The following is a 6,159-nucleotide window of genomic DNA, read 5'->3' on the forward strand; positions in this document are numbered from 1 at the left end:
AGCTTTCACTATTTCACCATTGAATATGATGTTAGCTGCGGATGTGTCATATATGGCCTTTTTTATTTTGAAGTACTTTCTTCTATACTCAATTTGTTCAGTTTTTATCATGAAAGAATGTTGAATTTTGTCAAATGCTTTTTCTGCATTTATTGAGATGATAATATGATTTTTATCTTTCATTCTGTTAATGTGATGTATCTCATTGATTGATTTGCCTATATTGAAGAAGCAGATGATGGAATTTTACTCAGCACTAAAATGACATGGGTTACCAATCCATAAAAAGACATTTAGAAACTTTAAATGCATATTACTAAGTGAAAGGAGTTAATCTGAAAACCACTTACTGTATGATTCTAACTACATGACATTCTGGATAAGGCAAAACTATAGAGATGATAAAAAGATGAGTGGTTGCCAGGGTTGGAGAGAGTGGGCAGGAATAATTAGGCAGAACACAGAGGATTTTTAGGGGAGTGAAATACTCTGTATGATGCCATAATGATGAATACATGTCATTACATACTTGTCTAAATACAGAATGTACGTCACCAAGAATGAGCCCTATGTTAAACTGTGGACTTTGGGTGATTATGATGTGTCAATATAGGTTCATTAGTTATAAAAAATGTACCCTTTAGCAAGGGGAGTTGATGATAGGAGAGGCTGTGCATGTGTTGGTGCATGAGGTACATGGGAAATGCCTGTATCTTCTGCTCAATTTTGCTGTGAATCTAAAACAGCTCTAAAAAAATGATGGTGAGAATGAAAGTAGTTTGGAGTGAGTAGAAGGTTCTAGTACAAGCCATGTTGTTTGGGTGTCTCTGCCTGTAGTAACATTTTTACCCAAATGGTATCTGGTTAAAAGTTATGGATCAAGATAAACATAGAGATTAAAATATCAATTAGTGGATATTAGTGATATAGGGAAGAATTATAGTCAAGGGCAGCAAGCTGTCAGAGGAGATAAAATCTAGGTGAGGGTTGATGGAAGGAATATATAGGCTGGCAGCAGCAGCTGAGTTTTAGTCTAGCTCTTCCATCTATTGTAGACTTGGCCTTTCTCCCCCCCTCTTTCAAAAAAGGATTATGGTGATTGTCCCAATCTACTAATTCATATGGGTGTCTCAGAATAATAAAGTGACTCTCCTAAGTCCAAATTCTCAACCTGTCCTTCCTAGTCCTTTATGATAAGATTCCTGCGCATTTTCCCACCATCTTCCCTGTGAGCAACCCCAAACAGGCTGTGTGTCCTCTGAACATACCAAGCTCTTGCACATCTTGGTTCCTTGTGCCTATTGTTCCCTCATCCTTGAATGTCCCACTTATCTTTTTCTTCTGAGTAGATGCCCTCAAATCGCAGCTCAAACATCACCTTGTGGATGAAGGCTTCCTTCAGTCTCTCTTCCCATGTTCTTCCCAAGCAAAGGAAAAAACTATCTTCTCTGTGTGCCCACAACACCTGGTACATATCTCTATTATAGCACTTATCACATTTTATTGTTATAAAGTGCGTATTTGGCTTTCTCTTCCACTATATTGTGAATTCCTTGGAAGCTGAAGTGGTCTTATTCCACTGCCCACGAGGTTTTCCGAGATTGTCTCTGTGGGCCTCATTGCTGCAGAATATGAAACGTGATCCATTGGCAGAAACATACAACAGCGACCGCATCTTCTAATTCTGCATTCCTTAAACAATCTGATTCTGGGCAGAAAGTACTTAAAGAATAGGCCAGAGGATCTGGAAATGCTCTCTCAGATGTGTGTTGGCTCTTCTTAGGGTATAACATAAAAAATCAGGGAGCCCTGATAGGGTTGGATATGACCAGATTCCTACCTCGTATATTTTGTTTCAGATGCAAAAGCATATAGGGGAAAAATGTTTGTGCATGTATGTATTTCTAGTATCTCCTAAATGTGACCAACTGGGTATCCCCAAGTCCTTCAATTTCAGCAGTGATTTTTGTCTTTAATGTTCAAATAAAGTGGCTCAAACTTCTCTCTTTCTTCCCCATATCTCTGAGGATTCTTGGGTGCCTGATGTTTTTCCTGATTACCTCTGATTCCAATTTCTCATGTTGCATTTTGATCTCTGATCTGAAACTCACCTTCTGTGTCCCTTGTCTTCCCTCCTCCACCCCCACCCATCCCTCCTTTTGTTGGCATGACCTGGAGTTCTTCATTTCCCTAGTGAACCACTAGCATAGACTTGTGTATGAATCAGGTTTTACTGAAGTTTGAAGAAAATAGCACAGTATATTCCAAGCAATAACTTCAAAATTAATATTAGACATCATAGTCATAAAATATCAGCATCCTTTCCCTGCGAGGGTAATTCCTTATAGCAGGAATTCCTTAAGCCAGAGCTTGCCATCTTTTCTGGTCTCTATTCCTTCCATCGAGGTATTTTATTCCAAGGGTCTGCTCATAGTTTTCCAATATGCTTACATTTATACAGAGAAATTTAACTGTCTCTATACTCAGCCTCCAATATTTTTTAGTCTACTTTTGCATCTTTAAAAACTATTGGAAAACTCTGATAAACAAAGAGTGATTATCTCTGGCCTTCAGCAGCACAAAGAATCAACAGAAAGATTGAAATTCCAGTGTCTATTCTAATAGAATTAAATTCTTAGGCAGAACACTTTCCCTACCAGTATGTAAAAGAGAGAAAGATTTCTCTCCTATTGTACAGAGTAAGTTCCCAGAGGTCATAAGTCCCTCTCTCTCTCTCTCTCTGTCTGTCTCTCTCTCTCACACACACACACGCACACACACATACACATTACCCACTGAAGGTATGAAATACTTGGTCAGGTTCTTTCATACATGGTTTCCAAATGCTTGATGAAGTCACTTAAAGTCTTTATTCTAGTCACATTTAACAAACAGATAGTTTCCAACTGGAGGGCGGGTTTTCTTAGCCAGGAATCAGAGGCTAGGAATTTCCTTTTGCTTTCCAGGAAAGGTGTACACACCAAGCCATTCATGAGGGTATACAAGATCCATCTCTTTGTGTGGGCTTTTCAATAGCTTTGAGAATATTGTGTATGTTCCCAAAGGCTTAGACCCAGAGCAGCCTCGAATTGAGCAATATTGTGCCCTGCTATTTTGTGCTAAAATGGTAGACTTGTCTAAGCCCAACGTACTACAGGACAAGCCTGCTTCATTTGACTGCTTCTGTTGGAGAAGCATGATGAGTATTATCTGACTCCTTGTTCCTATTGTCATTTTCTACATAGTACAAGGAAAGTGCAGTCAAAAAGAAAAACAATGTTTTTGTGAGCCTCAGCATCTTAATAACACTGCTGATTTGACTGGTATACCAGCAGGAATGTGGCTAGGCTAACACAGAACACTAATGAAGACAAGCCTGAGGCCTCTGTCCCTTGATGAGTCTTGTATCTAACACATAAATATCAGCTATTTATTTAACCCATGTGAGCCAGGGTTATAAAGACCAACTAGGTTTCATATGTACTAATATGAACCTCATAATTATCGAATAGAAAAACAAGCCAATGAGCAAACTAATAAGACTAGGGAATGAACATATTCTTACAGGTTGTTGCAGAAATGCCTTATCAACTCTATAAGTGAATAAGTTATACTGGAGTAGGAAGTGAGGAGAAAGTGTGAAAAATGACAACATATATTAACCCAACTATTGTTTCACATTTATGCAGCACTATGGAACTTAAAACTTAATCACTGTCATGTAAATCATTTCATTTAACCCATGCTATCTGTAATTCAAAGTTGAGGAAAATACAATTCAGAGAAGTGAGGTAACGTGACCTACTCCACATAGCTGCCAAGGGATAGAGTATGGACTCAGACAGATGTTATGACCCTGTCGAGATTCTCTCCCATATGACTTTGCTGCTTCTGAAACCAGGTTTACCCTTCACACAACACAGAGAATTCTGTTGTTGTCCTCTCACATAATGCCAGCAGTTTCCAGAAATCTCTGTGCTATACCATACACTCAGCTCTTGGGTAAAGTTCTTCCCATCCTTTTTGTTTTTATCTTATATCTTTTCAGAAGTTTACAGATCATCGTAGGGTGTTGGAGGATCTTGAATAGATGAAGAAAATTATGGCTTCACAGAAGGCAAATATTAGTTGTTTCAGAGCTGCGTTAGAATTGTCCTAGGTGAAGTCATAATTCAAATAAGAGGCCATGCTAGGAAACAGTCATATCCATGGTTGTGAGACTTCCAAGGAAGCAAAAGACACACCAGTGACAGGAGGTGCAGCCCTTATCAGAGCCCAGGTTCTCTGTCTTGTGAATAAACAGGAAAGAAATTGTCCTCTTTTGCACTTGAATCTAGGAGCACTTGAAGCTCTTCTATATGTGGATGATGTGGGAGGAGAAAGAATTCAGCTGTCTTCCTAAATCTCATCTTTTAAGTGAAATTTTTGCAAAAGCAGTCATTTCATAGATGATGTTCCTTGAACTTTGCATATATTCAGGATGAGAAGTACCTTTCTTTTATTGCATAATTCCAGTTATTTTAAATACAGTTCTATGGGGGAAAAATAGTTCTCTGAGTCCCAGAATCAACATGGCAAGAAATTTGTCTTCGTTATTCTCTTCTGAGCACATTTATTTTAAGATAAGTTAAATGTGGCATGGTGGGACTTCCTGTATATTCTCTTTTAGCTTTAGGAGTAAGAGCCCACAGCATTAAGAACAGGTGGGATGGGGGTAGGGGACACTGAGATAGAGAGAGAAACGAGGAGAGGAGAGATTAGGGCAACGGGGGACTTGCTGACTTGACCACAAGTCACAGGAGCAGATTAAAGCTGAATACCACCTGAGAGAGGAGAAGAAGCAGGGAGCTTCTCTGGTATTTGTGTGATGAAAAGATGGTTTGAGGCTAGCAGTGAAGAACAGTTCTTAACCAGCCTATGGATTCAGAATATACTTATGGTTAATTCCAATGAAGGTGGTGATGGACTGAGCTCATGCATTATCCAAGTCTTCGTTCAGGATTATGAATACAATGCTTGCATTGTTTTCAATTTATTAAGCATTTATCTTCAAGGAGGCATTTGAGCCCAATAGAATGGTCATCCTAGTGAAATGGTAAGTACCTGGATTGTGGTGGTAAAATACCTGCCATGTGGTAATGTGTCAGTCTCTCTCCCTTCTCTAGAAGTAAAGCCAATGTTGGATGGTCTCAATAGAAAACTAAACATGTGCTTAGGGCAATCAGTAGCAGGAGCAAAATTCTTGGCCAGACTCAGTTATTTGATATGTTTCTAAAAGCATTAAAGTCCAATAGGCACACAAAAAAGATGTTTAACATCACTAATTACTAGAGAAACAAATATCAAAACCACAATGACACACTACAGATCCCATGAACATAAAAAGATAACGAGGAATACAATGAACAACTCTATGCCCTCAGATTTGACAACTTAAATGAGATGGGCAAAGTCCTTGAAAGACACAATCTGCCAAAACTTATGCAAAAAGAAATAAACAATATGACCAGGCCTATATCTATTAAACAGATTGAATCAATAATTGATAGTTTTCCAAAACAGAAATCACCAGACATAGATGGATTCATTAGTGAATTCTACCAAACATTTAATGAATAAATTATACCAATTCTGTACAACCTCTTTCAGAGGATAGAAGCAGAAAGAATACTTTCTAAATCATTCTATGAGACCAGCATTACCTTAAATACCAAAACCAGACAAAAAAATTACAAGAAAATGTTGGACCTATATCTCTCATGAACATATGTGCAAAAATCCTCAAAATAATATTAGCAAATCAAATACAACAATGTATAAAAAGAATCATATACCACAATCAAGTAGGATTTATCCCATGTATGTAGAGCTGACTTAACATTCAAAAATCAATTAAAGGGGGCTGGCCCCATGGCATAGTGGTTAAGTTTGGCAGATTCTGCTTTGGCAGGCTAGGTTCACAGGTTCAGATCCTAGGCGCAGACCTATGCCACTCATTGGCTATGCTGTGGCAGTGACCCACATACAAAGTGGAGAAAGACTGGCACAGATGTTAGCTCAGGGCTAATCTTCCTGAAGAGAAAAAAATCAATTAAAAATCAATCCATCACCTCAAAAGGCTAAAGAAGAAAAATCACATGATCATATCAATAGACGCAG

Source organism: Equus przewalskii, chromosome 17 (assembly GCF_037783145.1).
Source record: "Equus przewalskii isolate Varuska chromosome 17, EquPr2, whole genome shotgun sequence".
Lineage (NCBI taxonomy): Eukaryota > Metazoa > Chordata > Mammalia > Perissodactyla > Equidae > Equus > Equus przewalskii.